This window comes from Mustela erminea, chromosome 16 (assembly GCF_009829155.1).
Source record: "Mustela erminea isolate mMusErm1 chromosome 16, mMusErm1.Pri, whole genome shotgun sequence".
NCBI classification, from domain to species: Eukaryota; Metazoa; Chordata; class Mammalia; order Carnivora; family Mustelidae; genus Mustela; species Mustela erminea.
In genome coordinates, this window is record NC_045629.1 from 68,101,894 (window position 1) to 68,114,084 (window position 12,191).

Genomic DNA, 12,191 nt, shown 5'->3' on the forward strand with positions numbered 1-12,191 from the left:
CCAGGCCCACGGGAGGCTAGACACCTTTCTCTCTCTGTGTCCTGAACATATGCTAATCAAAGCTGAGAGCCTGCAGAAAATATCTGCTTGGCAAAGCCCCGCTCCCTTGCCTTGGCTTGCCTACCCTCCCCGGGCTTCCCCGCCCATCTGCCCATCCAAGGGCGTCCATAAATCCAGCTTTCGGAGCCCTCAGGGGCTGGCAGGGCTGCCATGGACCTCAGTCACATCTCGATGGAAACAATTGAAAACCACTTGGCAAAAAAGAAGGGGTGACCTCATGTTTCGTAGCAAGAATACATTTTTTCCTCGCCATTCTTATTCAAGCCCTGGGGGGAAAACCGGCTGCTCTCCAATTCCGTCAGGCTGGGACCTTGGGGATCCCTACTGCTTTCTCCCCTGTTCCTGACCACCCCTCGCGGGGGAAGCAAGGGGAGGCCGGGCTGCCGGGGCCGTCTGCGGCCCCTCGTGCAGGCCCTGGAGGAACAGACTGGGCCTCTCCCTCCTGACTGAGGGGGAGTCCTGACTGGCCAGGCGGCCTCCGTTCCCTTAGAGGCGAGCCTATGGCCACAGGGGCCTGTGGGCGGCCCATATATGGAGCCTGGGGAATGTGGGCTCTGGCAGGCCGCCTGGAAAAAATGGCCGTGTTCTGAGGGCCAACTCCGCCGAATTATAAATAGCACGGCCTCCCTTCCCTTCCAGCTTGCCGCGTCTGTCACTGAGGGTTCACAGTTTAAGTTGGAGAGGACCAAATAGGACCGGGGGGCAGCGAGTGATGGCGGGGGAGCCCAGTAGTTGGAGCTGCTGCCTTGAAATCGATAGAGAGAGCTGTCCCCAGACCATGGGGCTGGGAGTGGGACACATTTGGAGGAGAGGGACTGCTGATCGAATGCATTATTATAAGCCAAATAAATATTGGCGGGGGCGGGGGAGCTAAGGGAACCTCTAAGGAGATGGTCTTAGAGCATTTAAAAAATAATAATAAAAATCAGCTGCCTAAGAATATGAAACCTTTCAGCTGTTGTGGCTTCTGCCCACAAAGGCCCATCCATGGTGTCTTCTCCCGGATGATTTCTCAGTGGGTTTTGTGTCTCCCTGACATGGAAGGAGCAGGGGCACGCACACCTTCTCCACAAATGTCTGCCTGTTTTGCTCACCACATGGAGGGTTATGAATTTAGAAGGCGTTAGAAAAAAAAGAAATAAAGGAGTGTACAGCTCTGGCTGTGGAAAGCCACCCAGCCGTTTATACTTGGGGAAGAGTGATCAGTAGATGTTCCAGCAATTTCTGAGTTCTGGACAGGGGAGGGCTGCTACCCCAGGGACCTGAAGTTCTCATTGGTGCCCTTGGCTTTGGTTATACTGGGTACTCCTGGGGCCAGGGGCCAGGTCTCCTGATACACTGCCCAGCCTTCCGTGATCAGAACTCCATGGCTGGAACTCGGGGAGCACTGCTGGGCACGATGGGACACAGACACCCCAGGCCGGGACACCCTCCACGGGGGTCAGGACCTTCTCTGCAAGACAGCAGGCAGAGCTAGCCAGCGATCACTTGTGTCCCTTGTTCCAGAGCTTGGCACCCTGGCGTCCATCTCAGAGATTTGGAAGTGGGCTTATCGATTGGTTTCCTCCCTTCATAATCCTCATTTCGTAGCAAATGAGCAGTCTCATATGTGCCTGGAACTTCATGTGCAATCAAACATTAGAAGAGAAATTAAAGAGGAACAGACAAACCTTTGTATCTTTTGAACACTTGTCAACAGGAGATCTGCGGACCTCACTGGATTTGGGCAACCGGTCGGCATGAGGTCCGAGTGGGTGGACGTTGGAACTTGGCCTCATGTTAGATTTGGAAAGCCGGTCTCAGGGAGGGGCTTGAAAACGGTGCTTCAGGAGCCGCAGTGGGGGAGGTGCCTCAGAGGTGACGGGCCCTCGTCGCCATTTCAGACAAAGTAGGTCCACTGTTACCTGTGTTAGGTATCAGACTGCATCATTTGGAAAGGGGATGTCAGGTCTGAAAAAGATTGGAAACCACTGTTGTGGCTCACTGTGTCATTTTAGTGCGGTGTAAATGAAAGGGCAGGGGTTTTTCCCAAGGTCACAGCCCAAGGTCAAGACCTCCTCTCTGCCCCGGGCTAGCTTGCTCTGTGATTGCAATTCTCCTCTTGGGAAGGGAGATCCCAGAGCGTTGGGACAGGGGGACAAACGGGAGCATCTTATCAACGCCCTTCCTTTGGTAACTGAGATCAACTGAGACCTTTGGTAACCTCCCCAGGGAAGGGAGGGGAATTTGTTCAAGGGACAATGAGTGGCCGATGTGGGACTTGAAGCCACTGCAGGTGCTCACTAAAAAGTCATGATGTGCTATCCGAACCCCAAATGGTAGTGTTTGATCTGGTCAAGACAGCTTCGCAGAGGAAGTGACACTGAGCTGCGAGGAAAACAATGACAGGTGACAAGGAGGCGGTGAGGGGCAGGGAGAGCGTTGGAGCAAGGAGCCCCATGGGTGCCTGGTTGGGTGCTCCCTACCGCTCCTGGGCAGCAGAGGCTTGGGGAAGGCGGCCGCTCCCATGGGAAGACCTCCCATCTGTCTGTGTTGACCTCTCGTCTAGGGCACGGCGAAGGTGAGTGGCATTACCACTGGCCTTCGGTGGGGGGAGGGCGGTTCTGCGGGCTCTTGGAGCGGTCCTCCCGCTGACCTGGAGCCCAGCTTCTCATGAGCAGAGCCTGCTCCCGAGAGAGGCGTTTCTGCGAAGCCCGGGCAGAAGGGCAGGCTGGAAGGCTTGGCTGTGGCTGGAATACGTAATGGGCCTCATCTGATGTGAGCGCTGAGAAAGTCCAGACAGCTTTCTCGAGACAGGAAAGGACATCGCAGGGACGGTGGGCTCCGTTCGTTGGGAAACTCCCTGTGGCCTCTGGGAGAAAATATTCATCTTTTTCTCAGGCTGTGTACTTTGCATGAGTATAGGCCCTGATTCAGGGCCCCGGGCCTCGGGTGTACCATTCATTCCTTTATCAGAACTGGGAGAGGACTTGGGTAAAGATCCCCGGAAAGGTGGACATTGATTGTGGTCACCCAGATACACTTTTCAAAATAAATACATGTTCTTTGCAACATAACATCCTAGCAAAAGGATTCCTGTTCTTATACTCTGCTCTGGTGGGGAAAAGCAGTGTTCAGGCCATCTAGCGTAATCATGTGCTTACTATAGCTTCATGAATCCCGCAGAACTCAGGGTGAGTCCAGGACAGCCCAAGAGAGAATGCAGGGCTTAAACCCAGAAGCCAAGCAGAGCCCCCTAGTCACTCCCACTTTCCTTTTTTTTTTTTTTTTTTTTCCTTTAAAGAGGGCTCCATGCCCAACATGGGGCTTGAACTCATGGGCCCATGACCCTGAGATCAAGAGTCATGTGCTCTACCAACGAAGTCCGCCGGGCGCCCCCTCTCCTACCCTCTGAGATGCATTTGGAGGAGGGACTTCTGTGCAAAATGTCTTCCTTTGCATTCGTGAGATTCCTAGGCTCCATGCTGACATGCTACCTCGCTCCTGTGAGAGCCCGCAGATGCTCCCTTCATGCTTCCGCTGTCTCTGGGCCAGGATTTCTCAAAGTGCGTTCCAAGGAGCAGGAGTCCTGCACAATGCTCAGTGACAAAGGGGTTCCGTGGTCATGGTGGTTTGGGAAACACTGCATACCGATGCACCCTGCACCTTAGTTCTTGGCTCACATACCTACCGCAGATTTCTTCCCAGACCGCCATCGCCACCACCATCAGCACCTGTCCCCTTACCTGCTCTGTTCCTCACAGTCCCTTCATATCCTGATTTTATATTTATCTGTTGCGTTTCATATTGTCTGTCTCCCCACACTAACAGGGCTCCATACACGAGGGACTTTACCTGTTTGATTCGGTGCCATATCCTTTGTGTCCAGAATGCTGCCTGGTTCAATTAAGCAACGTGTCATCGGACAGTGAGCCCATGAATACATTAATATTTTCACACCCTCAGGACTCCTCCATAGAGAATCCTGTTTAATTTTATTTAACTCCATATTTTTTTTCATGTTAATTTCCCCTTTTCTTTAAATGCCCAGTTCCTCTCATCACATAGGCCCAGGTCCGGTGCTGGATAGTGATTTGCTGCACGAATGGCCTGTTTGCCGACTGACCCTTATGCACAGCCCATGGAACCAAAATTCCACCAAACATGCTTCGGGACAGGCTGTTTCCTGTCAACCCTCACAACCTCTCGCCACCCATTACAATATGGTGACCACTCTACTCCTCTGTAAAATCGCCAAGTGTCAGAACCAGAAGGGACATCAGAGAGCATCCGCACCCAGGGTTCTTGGTTTTGTTGTTTTGTTTCGTTTTGTTTTTGTTTAAAGTAAGCTCCAAGCCCAACATGGGGCTTGAACTCACAACCCTGGGATCAAGAGTCACGGGCTGTACCAGCTGAGCCAGCCATCCCTCCCACCCCCGCCGTGCTCTTGTCTTTTAGAGGGTGAAGTGGAGGCTTTGAGAAAGCAAATGGGCTCCTGTGTCTTGTTCAAGTTTTCCTCCTGTGTTCATTTTCTAGGGCTGCTGTTAAAAACGACCACATAAGTCAGTCGTCTGAAATGGGTCTCACTGGGCTAACATCAGGGGGTTGATGGGACTGTTCCTTCTGGAGGCTCTCTCCTTCTGGGGAGAATCTGTGTCCCTGAGTTTTCCAGCTTCTAGAAGCTGCCTGTACTCTTTGCCTTATGGCCCCTTTCTTCCTCTTGAAAGCCAGCCGTGGCCCACTGAGTCTCTCTTGAACCGCATCACTCTGGCTCTGGACCTCCCACCTCCGTCTTTCACTTCTAAGGACTTTTGTGATGACATTGGACCCATCCGGATCAGCCAGAATCATCTCCCCATCATTGCATCCATAACCTCATCACTTCTGCAAAGTCCCCTTTGCCTTGTAAGTTAACATATTCACAGGTCCCAGGGATTAGGACGTGGGCATCTTTGGAGGGGCGTCATTCTGTCTGCCACGCCTCCCTTCACACCATCTTCCTCTTGGGACACCCTCTGGCAAACTTCCATTCTCTTCCCCTCCTTGTTGTCCCAGCACTTTCTTTCTTTCTTTTTTTTCCTCCTTCTTAAAAATTTATTTGTCAGAAAGAGAAGGAGCACAAGCAGGGGGAGCGGCAGGCAGAGGGAGAAGCAGACTCCCCTCCGAGCAGGGAGCCCGATGTAGGACTCAGTCTGCAGACTCTGGGATCCTGAGCTGAAGGCAGACGTTTAGAGGACTGAGCCACTCCGGCGTCCTGCCCCAGCACTTTCTGCCACTGCTTCTCATATCACTTGAGAGCTTGTGCTATGTCTGGTGGTGAGGCGAGGCCGTGACTTCCTCATGGGCAGGGCGGTCAGCTCTGTACCTGGCTGTTAGCACCCTCCTGGCGCTCAGCTGGGGTGCACCTGCTCCTCCCCCATTTACTACACCAACCCCCTGCCTGCTTTGACCTCATGGGGCTTCCCCTATGGTTCCGATGTGGTTCTGAACCCCCCAGATTCCGATGTTTGATTTTGCTTTGCAATCAGTCCTCAAGGAGATCAAGAGACCCCCTCCACAACCAGGTTTTAAGTCTTCTGGCATATTCAAATATGAAAAAATATGCCAACTGATTACAGAAATCATGGATCTGTAAAATATTCTGACCAGCAGGTTAACTCTTTTGGCAACTATAATGCCCTGCTATAGAATTATGAGTTTTGCAAAGGTTTATACTAAAAATACTTTAATTCAGGGTATTGGACTGCCACATACAGTTCTGTCAAAGGTTTCCATTTATGCCCTTTTCTGCGGGGTGAGTCCCGGTCCGAGGAGCCTTCCCATTCATACACCCAAGCCTCCAGACCTTGTGAGAGGTTATACTCAGAATAAAGGCTGAAGAAAACACTTCTAGGATGCAGTTTAGTACGCAGGATGAGACCCTGGGCAAGTCCCAGTCTTCACCCAAACTGTTGTATCCTTAGCTGTCAGCGAGGGGCTTGGAGCCCATGACTTCAAGGTTCCCTATTTGCCAACATCCTGTTACCTGGGGGGATCTGTGATTGATGCCGCCACCTGGCTTCTGGTTCTAACGTAGCTGAGATAGCGGCTTTGCTTCTGGCCTGAGCCAGTAAGTGATTGCTACACTGTCCTTCCTTTTCGCGGATGTCCTTGTACGTTCCTTCTGCTCGCCACAGTATTCTTAGCCTGGCAGAGTCGTAGAGCGCTGGATGCTGGCACACCGGAGAGACCCCGTCCCATCTCCCCAACCGAGGTGCAGAGAGAGTGGACTGCCTTCCCCAGGTGTTCAGGTTGGGACTTGAACACCGGCTCCCCTAACTATCTACCCCCTGGTATTTCTGCAATGCCCTGTCAGGCTGGAAGAGCAAGGGAGGTGTGTTCTTTGCAGTGAGTGCATTGGAAAAGTCATGGAAAGCCCTGATTTTTAAGCATCTTGGATGCTTTTAGAAAGAAAACAGGACTCCCCCCCCCAATCATAAACAATAGAAAGCAACTTGCATGTTTATGTGTTACATGCTTTTCTGTATCTATGTTCCGTTTTACAATAAAAGCACATTTTAAAAGTCACCAAACTGAATAAAAGGGGTTTGAGTTCTGCAAAGTAGCCAACTTTGTTTCTGAGCTCCTTCAGATGGTTCTTATTCCGTCCCCGCTCCAACCCCCTCCCTCCAGCCCTTCTGCTCACCATGGCCCTGCCTTACCCCACAGCACCCATGGCTTGGGCTGGTCCATCCATCCATCTGACCATCCATCCATCCATCCATCCATCCATCCATTCACTTGCTTGTGCACCCATCATGCCGTTATGATGGTCCTCCTGTATTGAACGCACTGTGTACCCTGGTTGCCTTTAAAGACACACAGTGTGCTATGGTAAAAGCAGCCCAGACTCTGCTGTCCAGCAGAGACCCGGACATCATCGTTGGCAAAGTAAGGGGCCTGTCCTATGTTAGACATGCAGACCCAAACGCAGACAGAAGTCAGGCAGGTAGCAGGAATGGGCGAGGCTAGCCAGGGATAAGGAAGAGGGAGCAGTAGCAACTTGGATTAAATAAGAGAGTCCATGCCCCGTCTAAAAGGGACACCTGCCACTGAGCTCCAGCTTACTGGTCCCATGCAGGAGTATGGGCCAGTGGTGCCAGAGAGCCCCTTTTAGTTTTTTCCAGGGAAGTTGGAAATCTTGATTTTTATAAGACCTTTCCAAAATGCTTAAAGCATCATATAGGTCAAAGAAAGCATGTCTGAGGGCCGAATTCAGCCTTAGCCACCCGTTTGCAAGCCATGGGCCAGAGATTGGTAGATTACACTGCAGATCTGCCACGCTGATGCGAAGGGAGGCGGCCACACATAATTTCTTTGTGCCCTTCTTTTGTCTCAGTCCAGCCACATATTGTCCCTGGGAGACCGATGGTGCTGGATGGCAATAGCCATGAAGGACTGGATCTGTGTGTTATACTCCTGTGTGCCCCCCGCGTCAGGACTCGCACGGCACTGGGAGGCAAAGGAGTAACCAGCAGTCCCTGCTTACTCTGTAAGCAAGGACGGTCACCTTCAATGATACTATGACATCGGTTAGGAAGTAGACTGACCTACAGCCTGTAGGGGAGGCCCCTAGTCTGCGGTTTATGCTTCTAACCTAGTTTGTGCAGGTGAGAGAAATGGAGTCCTGGTGGGTTAGGACATTTGTCTAGGGAACCCCCACTCCCCTGCAGGCCCCAGGCCCAAATTAATGTATTCCTCCAAGCCTTGAACATCTCTCTCACCCTTTCCTCATTCCCTCCTCCACTGTCCCCTGCTCACCAGGAGGAGATGACAACCAACCGAAGGACAGACCTATCTCACGTACCAGGGGCGGGATTGGGCTTTGGGCAGAAAAGAAGCCCATTATGCCCCAAATCTGTGACCACAAAGGGGATCGCACCTTGTTGCAGCTGAAGGGAGTACAAAGAAGCACTTGAAGCCAGTGGCATCAGCCCGCTTTTCTTCACTGGAAGGAAAATGAGCCAGTATTCTCCTTGTGCCCTATTCCCACCAGCTCCCCGCTTAACCCCCAAGTTGAGAGGCCCCACTTTTTAGCAGGTTTCTCTGCTGGACACTCCAAGAACATATTAGCATATTTTGCATTAAAAAGGGACTTGGAAAATGAATTAAATGATTGGCAGGGTGTTTCAAAAGGGTTTTCCAAACTACTAGTAATTGTGTGGTTTTCAAATTCACCATTCCTGCCTGCAGTGCCCTGGGCCTGGCAGCCGCTTAATCAGGAAACATTGTACCAAGCAGGGCGTATTTTAAGGCTCATGATACCCAGTGATTGCCTGAACAGTACCTGGAGACTTGCTAAAGAGAACCCTGTCCTAGTTTTCCAGTGGAGCTGGCAGTTCATTCTCCTTCCTTACAGAGCTGAGATTTACGCCAGTTCAAAATCTCCTTTTATGAGAGGGTCTGGGTCGACCCAGGAACAGTCTGCTGAGGCGCCAGGCAGTGTAGACAGTATCCAGATCTAGACAACAAGCTAACAGAGGTGGATCCTGGGGGAAGGGACCTAGTTGGTCCCTTATGGCTCTGCTCTGGCCATGGAGGCTCTGTGTAGGGGCATGAGTGTGGTGGAAGCTTCTGGAATGTGCTTCAGGAAACATTGCTGTAGTCCAGCCTCTCCATTTTTCATGTGAGGGAGATGAGACCCTAGAAAGACTCTTACTTGCTAAAGGTCCTAGGCCATTTTTACTCTTCCTTAAAAAGTGGGAGTCAGATCCCCTGACTCTAAATCCAGGTTTGTTATGTTTACAGGTATATAGAGAAGAAACAGTAAGCCAGGATGCCTAGCTGTCTGTCGGTAGAACATGGGACTCTTGATCTCGGGGTTCTGGGCTGGAGCCCCATGTTGGGTGTAAAGATTACTAAAAAATAAAATCTTTAAAAAAAAAAAGAAAAGAAAAAATTAATCAGAAAATAAGGGTGTGGAGTTGGCTAGGATTGGAAGGGGGAGATGAGGAAGTCTGAGATGGAGGAACATAGAAATGACAAGCTGTGGGACAGCCTTAGGCCTTTTGGAATAACAGTTGTTATTAACATTATAATTAATCATGATAATGATACTGGTTGCTAACATCTGTGTGCTTTTTTTGTCCCAAGCACTGGGCCAAGTGCCATGCCTGTGTGACCTTGTTTAATCCTCCCAACAGCTCTGTGAACCGACCTAGTACTGCATAGCCCTGTTTTACAGATGAGGAAACTGAGGCTCAGGGATCAAGTAGCCAGACCAAGGTTACCCAGACTTGCCTGCAGCAGCAGAATCTTTAGAAGGAAAGGAGAGAATCCGTAAGTCAAGGACCCAGAAGCCCCCAGCTCCCGGACCATCTTGAGAACAGACAAAGGAGTGGGGACACCGGAGAGCCCCAGGGGCGCCCAGAGGGTGCCGGTCAAGAGAGCAGAGTGAGAAGCTCGGTGGGGAGAACAGGGGCTCGGTGACCCGGATTCCCACGTCTGTGCAGGAGCAGCTGTGACCCGGGTGTGGAAACGCAGGTCTGGAGCTCAGGAGAGGAGGGGAAGAGAGGTTGCCGGTGTTTTAGGAAGGGAGAGAGAGAGTGCCTGGGTAGTTTGTGTGTGTGTGTGTGTGTGTGTCCGTCCTCCTGCACGCGCACGAACACACACTCAAACACAGACACATCCCCCAGGAGTGACTTGGAAGGGAGAGTGTGTCCTCCAACCGGCTCAGCCAGGCTCATTATGTAGAAAAGGGGAGATGCCTGATCAGCCGCGAACCCAGAACCAGGGAAGACAGGGATGGCCGTGACCCACACTTGGGTCCACTGGTGTGACTAAAGGGATCTCGGGATGTGTCATCCTGTAACCCTCCTTGTCTGAGCGGAGAGCCCCCCACGCTGTGGGGAGATAACTATGTGAGGTGTAACCATAGGCAGTGCCCTGAGCTGGCCCCGTGGGCTGAGGTGGGCTACAGGACCAAAGAAGGGGGGCGCTGCCTTGAACGGGGGGAGTGGGTCATCTCATCTCGTGTACTCTTCCCTCCCTTTGCTGGGGCTGACGGGTCGTATATGTGAATGGGCTCCTGGATGACTAACTACAGAATTTTCTCCTCGGGAATGCGAGCGCATGGTGGGTCCAGGCTGTACTGCACCTGTGGGCTGCTTTTATTCTACGCAGAGTATCCAGAAACAACAGATGACCATTCATAGAGCCTACAAATTGAGCGTATTGATCTTTTTTAAAGTCACGAAAACACTGCATTTCAGCCCAAAAGTTAGAAAACATTTACTGAACTCTGAGCCAGGAAGTGGATAGAATGTGACACACTATTTAATGGTATGATAATAAGGTTAGCGGCTTGTAGGGTGCACTAGGTGAAACAAGGAATATAGAGAGTGCGTGTGTAGGAGGGTAATGTTTTTTAAGGAATCCAGACAGTCCCAACGGCAGAAACGTTCACTAGAGTGCCCGAAGTCACACAGCTGGTCAGTGGCTGGGCCGGGATTCCCCACAGAGTATGTCCTCTTAGTCACCCCTATACTACACTGCACAGTGTACCTCATAATATGTTTTAGCTCCACATCTGCAAATCCAAAGTAATTGGAGTGACTCTGCAAAATTTACACTAAAACAAGGCCTATAACCTTTTTCTCTGATTAAAGGGCCTCAAGAACTCACAACAGTGGTTAGAATTTCTGTACTTTTTTTTTTTTAAGATTGTATTTATTTGTTTGAGAGAGAGAGAAAACGTAGGAGAGGGAGAGGGGGAAGCAGGCTCCTTGCTGAGCAGAGAGCCCGATGTGGGGATCGATCCCAGGACCCTGAGATCATGACCTGAGCCGAAGGCAGATGCTTAACCCACTGAGCTACCCAGGCACCCCAAATTTTGTACTTTTGAACATTTACTTAATGGGTTGATAGCCCCTTTAAAAGGATGTGCATGTACCCACGTTCATATACATCAGAAAACAAGAAAAAGAACAATATGAAAGCTCTCCCACTTCATTCTAGGAGCTGGGCAAGAAAGTCTCCCTACTTGAGCTTTCTTGGGGACTCTTAGTCCACTGGGGCTGCTACAGCAAAAACGCTCTAGACCAGATGGCTTGTAAACCACAGAAATGTATTTCTCACCGTTCCAGAGGCGGGAAATCCAAGATCAAGGCTCTGGCGGATTCGGCATGTGGTGAGAGCTCACTTCCTGGTTCACAGATGGCCCTCCTCTTGCTGTCCCCAACGTAGCAGATGGGGTAAGAGGTCTCTCTAGAGTGGCTGGTCTCTCTAAAGAGAGGTCTTGCTCTTTCAGAAGGACACGAATCCCATCCGTAAGAGCTCCAGCCTCATGACCTAATCATCTCCCATATCCCCACCCCCAAATGCTATCACATTGGGTGTTAGGATTGAACATAGAAATTTTACGGGAACACAGACTTTCAGTAGAGCAGGAACCAAACATCAAAGAGTGGTTCCACCTTCAAGTGCTAAGGAACGTAGGGACAGAAACCAAACATACAAGCAGAGTCATGGGTCAGCCATTACAAGGCAATCGCTCCAGGAATGGAGGGCTCTGAATTTTGAAAATGACAAAAGGATGCAAAATAAAGGACCCTCAGATGGCATTCATCTTGACGGGTTTTCTGCATATAGAAGGTAAGTTTGGAAGGAGGATTGGCATGGACAGATTGTAAAGGGGACTCTGGTGGTGCCGCTCCAGGCTGGGAGACTATGAACACGCCACGTGGAGGGACTCCATCACGTTCCGTTTTGAACACGACTGAACATCCAAAAGAAGGGCGCCCGACCTCTCTTCCGGTCACGTCCAATAAGATAGCAACCCCACCCCTGCACTCCGGCGTCCTTCAGAGGCCCACCCTCCCTTCCAAAATGAGACCCAGTTTACTGAGTCACCCACTGGCCACCTCATTTGCATTTGGTGGTCAGAGCGGGTCAGGGTGTAATTCGGATAAGTTAATTTTGCAAATTCCGAACGGTTCCAGGTAAGGAGCAAAGGATGAGAATCTGAGATTTAAAAAAATGCGTTTCAGAAATGCCATCACATTAGAGCGTCCTTTCAGCCCCTTGGGGTGGCCACCAAGTAAACAGCTTAATTTCCATCCCTGTTGGAGGTACAGAAGGCAGCATTCACACTTGCCAGCAGATAAATGTCTCCT

At 50.9% G+C, this 12,191-nt stretch overlaps 1 protein-coding gene across 3 annotated transcripts in view; it reads left to right on the forward strand.

Moving 5' to 3' along the window:
* The window catches only part of ZHX2 (zinc fingers and homeoboxes 2), a 155,970-nt gene that overhangs the window by 34,178 nt on the left and 109,601 nt on the right, over positions 1 to 12,191 (forward strand). The window contains exon 1 of one of the 3 annotated variants that reach the window (XM_032316891.1): positions 10,909 to 11,206. The exons of the other annotated variants lie outside the window; for them this stretch is intronic. The gene's annotated coding sequence lies outside the window, so the exon portion shown is untranslated. Of the gene's footprint in view, positions 1 to 10,908; positions 11,207 to 12,191 lie in introns of those variants that run through there. 3 annotated transcript variants of the gene reach the window in all.